The 16,328-nt window shown below is 44.6% G+C and overlaps 1 long non-coding RNA gene across 1 annotated transcript; it reads right to left on the bottom strand.

Moving 5' to 3' along the window:
* Positions 1–8,349: 8,349 nt before the first annotated feature.
* On the bottom strand, positions 8,350–15,852 carry LOC116591206. The gene is made up of 3 exons (XR_004285867.1): positions 15,741–15,852; positions 8,934–9,019; positions 8,350–8,478 (listed from the first exon to the last, which is right to left on the bottom strand). It is a non-coding gene; the product is annotated as an uncharacterized LOC116591206 (long non-coding RNA).
* Positions 15,853–16,328: the final 476 nt, after the last annotated feature.

The raw sequence follows: 16,328 nt of genomic DNA, 5'->3' as shown, positions 1-16,328 counted from the left end.
GCACATTTTCTGGCACAGAGTAGATACCCAATACATTTTAATTTTCCCTCCCTAGATCTTGTCTCTTGTCCCCACCTCACCTCTGGCCCATATGTCACCATAGCTTCCCAGAGATCCCCTCTTTCCCACTGTCAGCAGCCTAGCTCCTGGATGGGGCTTTCCTCACCCTTCCTGCTAACCCATCCCTCCTTCTGCTTCTCCTCCTGGATATAGTCAATTTAATTAAATAGCCTGGATCCAGTCCTGAATTCGCCAGTGATGAGTTGTGCACGATTAAGCAGGTAGCTGAGTCCTTGACCTCTCTGGGCTTCTTCATCTAAATTCATTCACTGGGCCAAATCCATTCACTCATTCAACAAATTTAGTACATCTTTATTGTTTACTCTAAGCCAGGTCCTTGGAGTATAGCATTGACTAAATTAACTCCTGGCACTCATGGACCAGGAGAAGAAAGAAGAAGAAAACAGCTGTAATTTCAGGGCATGGTAGGTATTCTAGAGGAAAGAAAGTAAGTTGTGCTGATGAAGGGCCAGATGGGGCCTCTCTGGTGAAGAGGAAAGTTCAGCTAGAGGGAGAGCAGAAATGGGCACTGAGATGATAATGTACAAAGCTCTTAACAATTTTTGATCCAAGCCTCCCCCAGCATGAATCTTTTTAGTGATTCCTTGCCTCCAACATAGGTTAAGACTTGCTCGATTGTGTTAAGAGGCTTTCCTTGCCCTGGCCAAATCTACCTTCCCAACCTTGCATGGAAGGCTCCCAGCTCAAGCTAAGGAGAATTTGATCTGTCTGGGCATGTCTAGCATAGGAAAGCACACCCTGCCAGGAGCCTGTTTGAAAAGGAATGAGAAGCCTCCAGAAAAAGATAGAGATTAAAGGAGGGGCCTCCCCAGGAGCCTGACAGATAGGCTTTTTCCAGTTGCTGGAGGTGGGGGTGGGGTGCCCTGGGATCCAGGCAGCCTGCCTGGGACCTTGGTGTGGGAGTAACCCAGAGCAGAGACAGGCTTCTCCCTGACTTTGCCAGAATCCTGAGCAGCTTGCCCTCTCCCAGTGGAACAGAAGTGGCTTCCCAGAAGCACAAAGAATGGTCAGGACGTAAGGTTGCTCCAAATAACCAAGCAGAGGCAAGAGCCAAAGAAACGAGATTTACTCAAGGGGAGAGTGATGGCTCCCCATATTGGTCATGAAACACATGGTCTCCTCAAAAGGAATGGCTGAAGGAAGTTTACAGAATGTATCTTTATGGGGATATGGGCAGGGTGAGGGAAAACCAGTAAAAGGTTCTAGGGCTAGTGTGGGGGAAGCTGTTACCACCATAGGCCTGAAAGGGAAAGGGGAAGAAGTGGTTACTGGCACCAACTAATGGACCAGAGCTGGAGCTGTAGAGGGCCACAAGACAGAGCTGTGGCCTTAGGTAAAGACCAACAGCCACTGACAAGCTGTGACCCAGCATGGAGGGAGCAGACTTCCAACTTGCTGCCAGTGACGCATTGGCCAAACTCGGACGGAAGCCAAAGGGCAAAGAAGTAGGGTGGCGGCAAGGCCATTGAGGTCAACCTGCTGGACACTGGGCAGGGCGTTGGAGAGCAAAGAGGAGAAATAGAAGGGACACAGAATGGCCAGCATACCCCTTTGTCTGTAACATCCGTAAGATGATGAGGCCCAAGGAAATTGGGGATGCGCTAATTTCTCGTGCTCTTCCCCTCACACACCCTCTCAGCAATAGGGATGAATGTCCCCACGCTCCCGCTCAGAACAGGGGCTCAGGCTCACACTCAGACTCGCCTTCAAATCCCAGCTCTGTCTCTCTATGAGCATTGCAAGCTGCCACAAACCGGGGGGGTGGCTTAAAACAATGAAAATGTATTCTCTCGCAGTTCAGGAAGCTAAAAGTCTGAAATCAAAACACAACACGTAAAACCACCATTAGCAACTGAGTGCATGAATAGACAAACTGAGTGGAACAGACCAACAATGTAGAAAAGAAGAGGAACTGTGCACTGAAATTTAGTGTGTGACAAGGATAGCCTTTCGGTCCGTGAAGATAAGATGAATTTTCCATAAAGATCTTGGGACAATGGGGTAGCCTTCTGAGCTAAAATAAAATATCCACACCTCACCTCGTCCACCAAAACAAGTTCCTGAAAAATCACCTATTTAAATATTGAAAAAAAAATCATAACAATACTATAACCATGGGAGAATTTTTTTATTATTATATTTGGGAGAAGCATGCTTTTCTAAGAATGACACCAGATCAGAAGTCATCAAAAACATGCTTAATACATTCGGTTATGTAGGGGCGCTTGGCTGGCTCAGTCCACAGGGCAAGTGACTCTTGAACTCTAGTTTGTGAGTTTGAGTCCCAAGCTGGATGTAGAGATTACCTGAAAATAAAATCTTAGGGAAAAAAGAAAGAAAGAAAGAAAGAAAATACAGGGGCTCTTGGGTGACTGAGTCGGTTAAGCGTCCGCCTTCTGCTCAAGTCATGATCTCAGGGTGCTGGGACTGAGCCCTGCATAGGGCTCCCTGCTCAGCCGGGAATCTGCTTCTCCCTCTCCCTCTTCTGCTACCCCTACTTGTACTCTTTTTCTGTCTCTCTCTCTTTCTCTGTCAAATAAATAATCTTTTAAAAAAATACATTCAGTTACATAAATGCATTTTCCCCCCACAGGAAAATAAACCTCACAAGCAGAGTCAATAGACAAATGAAAGCCAAGAAAACTGATTTGCCAATTATATCCAGACCAAGAGCTGATTTCCTTGATATTTCAACAGCTCCTACAAATCAATAAGAAACAGACTAACTCAATAGAAAAATGGACAAAGGATATAAACAGTTGACAAAGGAGGAGATATAAATGGTTCTTAAACATATGAAAAGATGCTCCCTTTCATTCTTGATAAGAGAAATCCAGATCAAAACTATGGCAAGACTTTTCACCTACAGAGTGGCAAAAATCAGCAATGTTTGCTAGCAAAGAGTTGGCCACGCTCAGACCCTCCAAGGACAGCAGTTAGCAGAGCCCAGTGATCACACTCTAAGAATGTATTTTACAAATATATTCTCACACACGCTTAAAAAAAATAGAAACAAGGATATTCTTTGCAGCATTGTTTGTCGTGGCAAAATGTGGATGTCCATTCATGCAATGGGATACTATCATTCAAAAAAAGTCAGGGGTAGGGCCCCCTGGGTGGCCCAGTTGGTTGGGCGGCTGCCTTCCGCTCTGGTCATGGTCCTGGGGTCCTAAGATCAAGCCCCACATCGGGCTCCCTGATCAGAGGGTAGCCTGCTTCTCCCTCTCCTTCTGCCTGTTGCTCTGCCTACTTGTGCTCTCTTTCTCTGTGTCAAATAAGTAAATAAAATCTTAAAAAAAAAATTTTTTTTTTAAGTTGGCACCTGGGGCGCCTGGGTGGCTCAGCAGGTTAAGCCTCTGCCTTTGGCTCAGGTCATGATCTCAGGGTCCTGGGATCGAGCCCAGCATCAGGCTCTCTGCTCAGTAGGGAGCCTGCTTACCCACCCACCCACCCCCCGCCCCCCCCCCCGCCCCCGTTGCCTGCCTCTCTGCCTACTTGTAATCTCTGTCAAATAAATACATAAAATCTTTAAAAAAAAAAAAAAAAAAAGCAGGCACCTAATATGTCCTAGTATGGAACTAGGTCCAAGACCTATACAAGCGAATTTTATAAAGCCCAGTGCAAGAGAAGGAGGGCTGGGAGGGAACCACCCAATTGCTGATTGCCCCAGCGCACCCACCAGTACTGTGTGCTAAGGAAGCTGAGGCTGAAGGCCCCCCCACCCACCCAGCACAGGCCCCCGTCATGTGCTCACACAGTCTTATGTTTTTGTGAAAAGTACAAAAGATATTTTAACCCCATTGTATAAGACTACTGTGTCTTTCCCTTCAGACTTCCCTCTGCCACACTTACCCAAGGGCAGTTTTGGGATCTGGCAAAAGGGAAGGTGAGATGAGATACATTAATTGTAAGTTAAGTGAGATAGATTTATGGGACTTGTGGTAACTTCCACACAGAGTTAGGTTATTGCTCACCAGCCCTGTGCTGAAATGGCTTTGAGAAATATGCCTTTTGGGACGCCTGGGTGGCTCAGTTGGTTGGACGACTGCCTTCGGCTCAGGTCATGATCCCGGAGTCCCAGAATCGAGTCCCACATCAGGCTCCCAGCTCCATGGGGAGTCTGCTTCGCTCTCTGACCTTCTCCTCGCTCATGCTCTCTCTCACTGTCTCTCTCTCAAATAAATAAATAAAATCTTTAAAAAAAAAAAAAAGAAATATGCCTTTTGCCTGACCTCGGATGGCCACACAAAGATTGAAGTCACGCAACTCACATCAGGCAGGTGTTTTTTTTTTTTAATTTTATCCATTTATTTGAGAAAGAGAGAGAACATGAGCAGGATGGAGAGGCAGAGGGAGAGGGAAAAGCAGACTCCTGGTTGAACAGGGAACCCAATGTATTGCTTGATCCCAAGACCCCAGGATCATGACCTGAGTCAAAGGCAGACACTCAACTGACTGAGCCACCCAGGAGCCCAGTTAATAATTTTTTACTACCATGCTATTTTTCCGGATCTGGGAGTGTTTGTGGTATTTATCAGCTTTTTACAATGTGTGATTTAGGGGCACCTGGGTGTCTCAGTGGGTTAAAGCCTCTGCCTTTGGCTAGGGTCATGATCTCAGGGTCCTGGGATCGAGCCCCACATCGGGCTCTCTGCTCTGCGGGGAGGCTGCTCCCCCATCCCCCACCTGCCTCTATGCCTATTTGTGATCTCTCTCTCTGTCAAATAAATAAATAAAAATCTTAAAAATAAAATAAAATGTGTGATTTAAATAAAATAAAATGTGTGATTTAGGGATGACTGGGTGACTCAGTTGGTTAAGCAACTGCCTTCAGCTCAGGTCAGGATCCTAGAGTCATGGTATCAACTCATGGGGCTCCATGCTCAGCAGGGAATCTACTTCTCCCTCTGACCCTCTCCCCTCTCATGCTCTCTCTCTCACTCTTTCTCTCCCTCTCAAGCAAATAAATAAAATCTTTAAAAAATAAAATCAAATTTGTGATTTAGTTTGAGTTTTCTAAGTTTTGTACCAAAAAATTAAAAATAAATGCAAAATATCTTGCTAACCTCTGTCTTTAATTAAAAAAAAAAAAAAAAAAAAAAGCCATTGTCAAGAATACCCCTCCTGTTGGCCTGGACCTCATGAGTCCCAGTAGCCTATATGTCTCTCCTGTTTGTCTCCCCAAAAGGGAAGCTTGTTGGTGGAAGACCTGCTGGGTGAGTTGAGCCTCAGATAAGCAATAGGGAGTGGTGGGGACTGCAAATATTAGAGATGGAATGTACAGTGTAAAATGGACAAGTTGTCGCTCAGCTCCAGCAGCATGTTGCCAAATATCCTCATTTTTCTAGAAAAAATAGTAAATCCAATCTTTATGTAAAGTCTCATTTTGTTTTGACACCACCAACTGTGGTAGACTGCCAACCATGGCCACAAATTCCTCCCATTCCTATAGGCGCACCCTTGGCAATGGGACCTTGCTGTTCTGCCCAACAGCAGTAGAGTCTGCTTCTCTGCTCCCCACTAATTCTGGACTGGCCTGTGTCTGTTGTTGACTGAAAGGATGCAGTGGGAGTGACACAGGCAACAATGAGCCAAAACCTCAAGAGGCCTTGTGACTTTGTCTTTTGCCCTTTTATTTATTTATTTATTTTAAGATTTTATTTATTTATTTGACAGACAGAGATCACAAGTAGGCAGAGAGGCAGGCAGAGAGAGAGGAGGAAGCAGGCTCCCTGCGGAGCAGAGATCCTGATGCGGGGCTCGATCCCAGGACCCTGGGATCATGACCTGAGCCGAAGGCAGAGGCTTTAACCCACTGAGCCACCCAGGCGCCCCTCTTTTGCCCTTTTAAATTGCTGAGTGGCCCAGGATCACCTAAAGGAGGATGAGACCCCACAGGGAGAGAGGCCATAGGGCCAAAGAGAAGCAAATTAATCCCAGCCATTCTAGCTGTCCCATCTGGGGAGACGTGGGGGTGAGGCCATCTAGGACCCACTAGCTAAACTGTCCCCTGAATGCAGCCACCTGTGTGTGCCCAGGTGAGACCAGCAGAAGAACCATCAGAGTAAACAACAGAATGTTGAGGGAAAGTAAATCATTATAGTTATAAGCTACTAAATTGGGTTGGTTTGTTACAGAGCAAAAGAAAAGAGGCAGAAATTATTAAAACACCACATTAACCAAATTCCAAGTCACCATTAGCGATCTCTTCAATGTGAATCCCTGGAGGATTGGAACCAAATCTTACTGATTATAGCATCCCTAGTGCATACCGTTGCCTGATACTTCCTACTTAATAAATCCTTTGTGAAGAGGGTGCCTGGGTGGCTCAGTCGTTAAGTGTCCACCTTCAGCTCAGGTCGTGATCCCACGGTACTGGGATCAAGCCCCACATTGGGTTCCCTGCTCATCGAGGAGTTGGCTTCTCTCTCTCTCTGCCACTCCCCCTGCTTGTGCGCTCTCTCTCTCTCTCTCTCTCTCTCAAATAAATAAATAAATAAATAGAAAGAAATGATGGATTAGTAGTGTAAACTGAACACTAGAATGGAATTCTGATCGTTAATGAACAGTTAAGTCAACAAGAATTTTGGTGACAATGTGTTACATCTTGGGAGAGCTAGAGAAGATCACTCTGACCAACTACAACCTCGAAGAAACCACGGGGAGTCTTGATGGAGGCAGGAAACAGAGTGGAGCCAGGCCACCTGAACCTGGGAAGCTCCAAAACCAGGCACAGTGACAGTCGGTGGCCAATGGGGTGGTAAATTAGGAAGCGTTGGGATTTTCAGGATGGAGAAAATAATCCAAAAACAATCCAAAATGGAACTGAAATGTAATCTTCTCTACCTTAGAGAAAGCTTTAATGCTCTGCAGCATCATTCCTGTTAGGGGTCATAAAGCATTCCAACATTTGGTTGAATTTAAGGACTATGGCTTTATTTGCACAGCCAGGGTGTGGCAGCTGGCCAGGTACCAAGGCAGGCCAAGGTATTGGCCCACTTTCTTTTTTTTTTTTTTTAAGATTCTATTCACTTACTTGATAGAGAAAGAGATCACAAGTAAGCAAAGAGGCAGGAAGAGAGAGAGGGGGAAGCAGGCTCCTTGCCAAGCAGAGAGCCCAATGAGGGGCTCTATCCCAGGACCCCGAGACCACAACCTGACCGAAGGTAGAGGCCCAACCCACCAAGCCACACAGGTGCCCCGACCCACTTTCTTCTTCTGCCCTTTGCCACCAGGGGGACAAAAAATGAAAAAGACCTCTCTCTGAGGCTGAGCAACGTCCTTAAAGGACTTAAAAGAATGGAGGGAAAAGAGCTTGGGGGGGGCTCAAAACAGGATCTTCCCCTCATCTCCACATACACCCAGCCTGTGTACCCCTTCCCCACCCCACACCCTCAGAGGAGATGAGGACATCCTATTGTTTATTTATTTAGGGACCCTGAAGGTTTCTGCAGGTTCCTCTGTCCACTGCCATTTGCGACATAAACTCCTGGAGTGTTAGAGTTGGAAGAGATTTCAGGCACTGTTTGAACCAGCCCAAATTCTGTATTTTTTTCCTTAAGAAGTGAACGATAGCCAGACAAGTGCATGAATCCTAAAAACTTTGATTAAAAGTTTAAAGTTCAGGGGCGACTGGGTGGCTCAGTCAGTTAGGCGTCTACCACCAGCTCAGGTCCTCAGGTCAAAACTCAGGGTTCTGGGATCCAGCCCTATGTTGGTCTCCCTGCTCAGTGGAGTCTGCTTCTCCCTTTCCCTCCGCTGCTCCCCTGCTTGTGCGCTTTGCCACACTCTGTCAAATAAATAAAATCTTAAAATAAAGTCTGAAGTTCAATCTCTGGGCTGTCTGGATACCTCATTCAAAGGGAACCCTTGATGTTTGTGTTTTTTTGTTGTTTTTTTTTTTTTTAAGATTTTATTTGAGAGAGGGGGAGAGAGAGAGTACGAGGCGGGGGGTGGGGGCAGAGAGGGACAAGCAAACTCCCCCTTGAATGGGGAGCCCAACGCAGGGCTAGATCCCAGGACCCTGACAGCCACCCAGGCACCCCTGTGGATTTTTACTTTGAATCTGATTTCACCCACGTATAAGGAATCAGTTACAGGATGGTGGGAAAGATCACTGGACCTACAGTTGGGAGCTAGCCTTCCAATCCCAGCACTGTCTCTGGGCAGCTGTGACTCTGGACATTTCTTAAGTCTTCTGTGCCTCCGTTTCCTCATCCACAAAACAGGGATAATTATAGGAACCGTGCCAGGATTGTTGGGAGAGGATTAAATGGGATGAGCTATGTAAAGGGCTTGAAGAGGTCCTGGGAGCAGAGTGAGCACCCCTGTTACCTATTTTTGTCGTGGCTATCCTCAGTGAGTGTCTCCGAGCATTAATTTGGGATTACAGCAAATCTGGAGTTAAAACACAGAAATCACTCCCTAATATGCACACAAAATGGCAGCTTTTATTATTCACTGTAGAAGGAGGCACAAAGAATTATAAATGTAAACACTGGCTCTGCTCTTTAGGACCTCACGGTCTGGCAGGGGAAACAGGAGAAGCTCCCTAGAAGTACAGTTAATGAGGCAAATTTATGATTGCCAAGCGCCTAACGACCGGTGATTCTGAGAAGTGGGAGCCGGTCTGTGAAGGGCGGTCGGAGAAAACGCGCCAGAGAATGCGATGTGAAGTTCACGTAGGCACAGGGGCGTTGTTTTTCTGACCTTTCTCCTCCTCTCGCCAGCCCACCCTTCCTTCCCCTTGGTTACTGCTGCCCCCTGGTGTCAGTCACCTTCCCAGCACTCCAGGGTGATAATCCGGACCTTGTTCACCCCGGGGCAGTCTGGAAGGGGAGGCGGCCACTTACCCACCGCACATCCGGGCAGGACTTGAAGCTGAACTGGGTCCCCCGCCCCGGGAAGAAAGGAGGTCTCTCTGCTTCAGTTCTCCAGCCTGGACAAGGACACAAACAGCAACTGCCTAGGTGAAGGGAAGGGGGATGGAGGCAGGGTCCAAGTGTTTCACATACGGGGGCTGCATCTTCCAAGGTTACAGAATCACAAAGCTTTGGACGGCGCAGCCCCTCCCTCTACAAGAACTTCAGCTTCCCTCCCTTCCGGCATCAGTATATAAATCTGCGTGTGATTTTCCTCGAAATGAGAAAATTGAAACCTCAACCTCTTTCAGGACTTGTGGGTAGATCTTTTGTAGGACGTTGCCCAATTTAGGTTAGACTGAGGTTATGGGATTTGGGAAAGAATTTCACAGAGGTGATGTGTGCTTCTCAATGCATCACATCAGGGGCGTCTGAGATCAACCTGAATTATTGCTGATGATGTTAACCTTGATTGCTCGGTTAAGGTAGTGTTTGCTTGGTTTCTGTGCTGTAAAGTTGCTCTTTTTTCCTTTCCATACTCTATGTGTTAGAACAAGTTGCTAAGTCCATACCATGTTCAAACGAAGAGGAATTAAGTAAGCCCTGCCTCTTAAAGCAAGGCATATTAAAGAATCTGGGATTGTATTTTTTTTTAAAGATTTTTTTTTTATTGACAGACAGAGATCTCAAGTAGGCAGAGAGGCAGGCAGAGAGAGAGAGGGAAGCAGGCTCCCCGCTGAGCAGAATGCCCGATGAGAACCCTGGGATCATGACCCTAGCAGAAGGCAGAGGCCCAACCCACTGAGCCACCCAGGCGCCCCTCTGGGATTGTATTTTAAAACCATCATAGTAATTAGTGTATTTTGGAACAGATATTTTGCAGCCTGCAAATATCTTGTTCTTCCTTAAAGTTATACCTACTGATTTTAGTTAGCATCCATCGATGGATCTTGCCTGTAGAATTATTAATGTGATGATCTAATGATGATTTTTTAAAAAGATTTATTTATTTGACAAAGAGAGAGAGCACAGAAGAGGGGAGGAGCAGAGGGAGAGGGCCTCCTGGATGAGCTGGGGAGCCCAATGTGGGCCACAAACCCAGGACCCTGGGATCATGAGCTGAGTGGAAGGCAGACCCCTAACCAACTGAGCCACCCAGCCGCCCCTAATTGTGATTTTCTATTTCACCTATTCCTTCTACATTTATTTTTTTTTAAGATTTTATTTATTTATTTGACAGAGAGAGATCACAAGTAGGCAGAGAGGCAGGCAGAGAGAGAGAGAGGGAAGCAGCCTCCCCGCTGAGCAGAGAGCCCAATGTGGGACTCGATCCCAGGACCCTGAGATCATGACCCGAGCCCGGCTCAACCACTGAGCCACCCAGGCGCCCTCCTTCTACATTTTTAACTGGAATTCTTTAAAGGAAACTTGTCCCTTCTCCACCAGTGAGTTATTTATTCAGTCGTTTATTTGTGTCTATACGGACTTATATAGATTTATTTTATAATTTGTATTATAATCTAATATCATTGTTATTTATTACATTGCTCAAATTGTTTCAGCCTTGGCTATTAGGACATCTTTGAGTTGGTTCCTGCATCCTTTTGCTATCCATCCCACAGCTTGATTTTTAGCCCTAATTTTCTAGAAATTCAAGTTGCTCCAGGTTTATCTTGCATTAGATAGTCCAGCCCTAGAATTAGTCATTTTCCCAAGGAACCCTTGTTCTTTTTATTGAAGAATGGTATTCAGAAACCAACATCTGGATGTTAGGTGTGCTCATTGTTAACGTGGTGCCCCTTCTTTTGCGACTTCTTAGCAGACAAAACTAGCAAATATATGTATGTATATTTACTCACATATACACACCATTTATCTCTATATTGTTTGTATGTCTCTATATATAATACAGATATATAATATATAATTATTTATAATATAATTATAAATATATTGTGTTTTATATATTAACAAGGTTTTATATGTTATATAAACTATTATACAGATATATAATACATATAATAACTATGTATATATTATACAGATATCTGTGGTTTAGGGATCTATATAGAGTGACATCTATCTATATAAATCTGTCACATATAGTCTCTAATACTATGTGTATATGTATATAAAACAATCAGGAGGGGCACCTGGGTGGCTCAGTGGGTTAAGCCTCTGCCTTCAGGCTTGGGTGATGATCTCAGGGTCCTGGGATCGAGCCCCACATTGGGCTCTCTGCTCAGCAGGGAGACTGCCTCCCCCTCTCTCTCTGCCTGCCTCTCTGCCTACTTGTGATCTCTTTGTCAAATAAATAAAATAAACAAAATATTAAAAAAAAAAAAAGAAAGAAAACAAGCATGAGCTCTCACTGGTATATCCAACTCAAATCCAGTCCCACAAGGCTTATTCTAGCCTTTTTCCCCAACTACCACCTCTTTCTCTGACTGTAAGAAACTTATGTCCCATTAGCTATTGTTTATCTACTTATTTATTCAAAACTAATACATATGTTAAATCATTTCAGAATTGTTTACCTGTAACAAATTTACCAACTCTAATGTCTATATATGATTCCTTTTTTTTTTTTATGTATGGTTCCTTTTGTCTATAGCCTTACTGTATCCAGTCAAAAGATTGTTTTCCGGGGGCGCCTGGGTGGCTCAGTGGGTAAAGCCGCTGCCTTCGGCTCAGGTCATGATCTCAGGGTCCTGGGATCGAGTCCCGCATCGGGCTCTCTGCTCGGCAGGGAGCCTGCTTCCTCCTCTCTCTCTCTCTGCCTGCCTCTCTGCCTACTTGTGATCTCTCTCTGTCAAATAAATAAATAAATAAATAAATAAATAAATAAATCTTTAAAAAAAAAAAAAAAAAGATTGTTTTCCAAATTTACTTATTTTAGCTTTTCCCCCACTCCCACTACCTTTTTCATATATATTTGTAATACAGTTACATTCATATGTGACATCCTGGGACTGATGATTTTTTTTGTTGTTTGGACACAATAAAGTTTAGTCTCCGTAGAGGTCTATGGATTTTGATAATGGCATAGTCTTGTACTCACCAACCTATCATACAGAACAGTTCCATGGCACTAAAAATCCCTGTGTGCTGTCCTTTTACAGTCAACCATTCCTTGTTTTCTAATCATTCCCCCAGACTATCACTGGTGTTTCCTTTCCCTATCATTTTGCCTCTTCCAAAATGTCAAGCCTAGGTCAGGAGCCCCAGTTTCCACAGTATTATGAGTTTCCCCTGTCTTGGCATTAAACTTTCTGTATTCACACTTCTCACCCTTCTATGTCCTTGTGAAGAAGTATATCCCAAATTGTCTCAAGCAGATGTTGAGTGAGTAATGTCACTAGAATGTGAGCCCCAGAAGGATAGGGATGTCTCTGTTATGTTTGAAGTTGTGTCATTGGTGTCTAGAACAGTGCTTGGCATATAGCTGACACCAGTAAATATTTGCTGAATAAATGAGTAAGTGAAGATTCATATTTGTGGTACCAGCCTCCCAGATAGTTCATATGACCCTCACTTCCTGCTGTTCCCTGAGTAAATCAGGGCTACGCTCTGTAACTAACAAAGTATAATGGAGATGACCAAAGCTAGCTTGTAAAGTTTCCGCCTTGGCTTCTTGGATGGCTAAATGCTAGGGAAAGCCATCTGCCGTGTCATGAGAACTCTCCAGCAGCCCAGTGGAGAGGCCCACAAAATGAACGGAGACCTTCTACCAATAGCCACCATCAACTTTCCAGCCTAACTGAACAATCTCAAAAATGCATTCTCTGATTCCAGCAAAGCTTTGAGATGACTGCAGCCTCAGGAAAGACTCCAAGCCAAATTGCTCAGCCAAATCTCTGATCCTTGGAAACAGTGAAAGATAACTTTTTATTGTTGTTTTAGACCACTAAGTTTTGGAATAATATGGTATCTCAGAACAGATAACTAATTGTGTATTGTCCTAAATAAAAGAACTTCATGACAAACTGCATTTAGGAAACACTGGATTATATAGGTAAAAGGATATATTTACTGGAGGAATCTTCAGAGCTTTTAATATGCTAACTGCTCATTGAAAATACCCATTCTCATTTAACTGTTAACTCCTTGTTCATCTTGTTACCTTTCCAGTTTGGAGATGTCCGTTGTAAATAAACCTACAATCTCCCAGCATCCCAAATAAAATGGAGATTGTCCAAAAACAGCAGGAAAAGGAGAATCTCCTGAGGATTGAGAGAGTTGGCCTTAAAATTCCTATTCGTCACTACTTCAAGTAGCTACTTCACAATCACCTTTCATTTGGGAATTTCATGCCTCATGGCTGCATCCACCCAGCCAGCATCAAAAGCCACTGCTCTCCCATGCACTGTCTGGGTCCAAACATGGGCACCCTTGCTTAACTTGCCATAACACAACTGAGATCAGAAAGATGGACAAAACTTTATGTGAAATTCAGTGTGGTAGATTGAATTGGGTCACCAAAAGAGATATGTTCCAGTCCCAGCCTCTGATACTTTTGAATATGATCTTATTTGGAAATAGGGTCTTTGCAGATGTATTCAAGTTAAGATATAGTCATACTGGATGAGGGTAGGCTCTAAATTCAGTGACCGGTGTCTTTCTAAGAGAAATTTGGACATAGAGACACAGAGGAGACACAAGGAAGAATTACATGTAATAGAGGCAGAGATTGGAATGATGTTTCTGCAAGCCAAGGAACACCAGAGATTGCCAACAACCAGGAGAAGTTGGAGAAGAGACTAGAACAGATCCTCCCTCAGAGCCTCCAGAAGGAATCAACTCTGCCAATAACTTGATTTCAGACTTCTGGCCTCCTGAATTATGAGAGAAAAATGTCTATTGTTTTAAGCCACCTAGTTCATGGTGCTTTGTTATGGCAGCCCAAGGAAACTAAGACATTTGAAAAGGGCTAAAAAGGAAGGGCACCCGGCAGGCTCAGTAGGAAGAGGATGTGACCCTTGATCTCGGGGTTAAAAGTTCGAGCCCCATGTTTGGTATAGAGATTTACTTACATATATACATACATAAATTAGAAAGAAAGAAAGAAAGAAAGAAAGAAAGAAAGAAAGAAAGAAAGAAAGAAAGAAAGAAAGAAAGAGAAACAAAGAGAAAGAAAGAAAGAAAGAAAGAAAGAAAGAAAGAAAGAAAGAAAGAAAGAAAGAAAGAAAGAAAGAAGGAAAGAGTTAAAAAAAGAGAGCTGGGGCACCTGGGTGGCTCAGTCATTAAGTGTCTGCCTTTGGCTCAGGTCATGATCCCAGGGTCCTGGGATAGAGCCCTACATTGGGCTCCCTCCTCATTGGGAAGCCTGCTTCTCCATCTCCCAACCCCCCTGCTTGTGTTTCCTCTCTCACTGTGTCTCTCTCTGTCAAATAAATGAATAAAATCTTAAAAAAAAAAAAAAAAGAGCTAAAAAGAATTACACAGATGAACATAAAATGTCATGTTACCTACACATGGAACTATCATCTTATCCAACCTTGGCCCCCTGACTTACTGCCCTGCCAGGATCCTGACCCACTGTGGTAGAGGACGCTTGGACGCACTCAGGTCTAACTAGACCCCTCAGGGTTCAGGTCTAAGAGAGAAAAATAGAACAATGATCCTTCCAATGCTACACAAGGTCTGATGATAAATCCACATTTCCTGACCCTGGACTCTCTTCATCCAGGATAACTGACATTGTGAATATCCATTTCTTTCAGGGAATGTCTTGTCCACACCCCTCCCCCACCCCTCAAAGGGATGGGTTCAATAGATTCTTTCAAAACATAGTCATCTACCGTTACTAGAAGAGATACACAAATAGTGGGAAGAGAAGTTTCAGTGAGCTTTCTGAAAGATCCAGAAGCCCCCATACTTCCCCACCATTACACATTGTTCTGTAACTGCCTATTATAAACTCTTGAGTTCCATGAGAGAAGGAACCATGTTTGTCTCACTTAGAGTTCTATCCCCCCAATAGCTCTCCCACAGGCTGCTGCATAGTAGGACAGTGAAAAACATTTACAGATGAGGCAGCTAGCGCCCAGTTAGGTCTGGGACATTCTAGAGATCACACAAAGAGTTGATGGTTGAGTTGGTGTCCAAGCCCAGGAACTTTTTTATTCCCTGACCTCCCACTTTATTTGAACCTATTTAGCTAAACTGATCAGTACTTAAAGCCCAAACTTTTCTTGCCTAAACTACTGCAAAACTGTTTCTGAAATCCACTATTTCTCCCTATAGTTTCTAAATCTTAAATCACGCATGTGCACGTCCACACCTGTAGACCCTCTAACCAAATCTTTGGTCCTTTGCATGACTGGTTAAAGCAGCTCAAGTCTGATTCCTTCCCAGGGTGTGGGACCTCCTATTTTATCTTGACCTCATGTTTTAACCCTCAGTCATGACCCCCTCTCATATCTCTTTTGTTTGTCCAGAAAATACCCCTTTCTCCTTCAAGACTGAGCTCAAAATCACCTGCCTTTGTAAAATGTTCTTTTACCCTCCTTCTCAAGCTTAGCTCCCAGTGTTTCCATAGCAACAGACCATTTCTGCCTCTTGGGCAGCTCACATAAAATCACCTCAGCCTTGTCTCCGGGGAGGAAGGTCTCCCCTACGAGTGACTGGTTTATCTGGTTTATCTACAGCAAGGCCCCAGTGTGATGCCCATGGCCCTTGTGCCTAGCACGGGGCTTGGCACACAGTAGGGGCCCCGGGAGGCTTTGTGGGGAGTTGGCCAAGTGAGCAATGAGACACTGTGGCCACTAAAACTAGCTTCCAAAAAAGCAGCCATACCTCTTTGCCCTTCCCACATCTGGAATTTCCAGGAAGTGCCATTTTTTCTGCAACCTTCTTCAGGACAACCGAGATTATCCAAGCAGCAAGACAGAGCCAGGTGAGGGGAGAGATGGGTTGCAATGTCAAGAATGTGTGTGCCCTTCCCCTCTCTTAAGAACACCTTTCCGGGTGAGCCTCACCCAGGACAGCCCAGGCAAGAGCTATGAGAAGGGGGGCAGGGAGCCATTTTATTAGAGTCTGGAGTGGGAAGGAGCACACAAATGACTCTAGCCCTCAAGCATTCTTGTGTTAAATGATTACCTAGGGCACTCTTTTTTTTTTTTTTTAAGATTTTATTTATTTATTTGACAGAGAGAGAGATCACAATTAGGCAGAGAGGCAGGCAGAGAGAGAGGAAGAAGCAGGCTCCCTGCAGAGCAGAGAGATTGATGCAGGGCTGATCCCAGGACCCTGAGATCATGACCTGAGCCAACAGTAGAGGCTTAACCCACTGAGACACCCAAGTGCCCCTAGGGCACTCTTTAAAATGCAGGTACCAGTGCACCAGAGTGGCTCAATCCCTTAAGCATCTGACTTGATTTCAGC

The sequence above is a fragment of the Mustela erminea genome, chromosome 5 (assembly GCF_009829155.1).
Source record: "Mustela erminea isolate mMusErm1 chromosome 5, mMusErm1.Pri, whole genome shotgun sequence".
Taxonomy (NCBI): Eukaryota; Metazoa; Chordata; class Mammalia; order Carnivora; family Mustelidae; genus Mustela; species Mustela erminea.
This window is presented reverse-complemented; position numbering and strand designations above follow the sequence as displayed.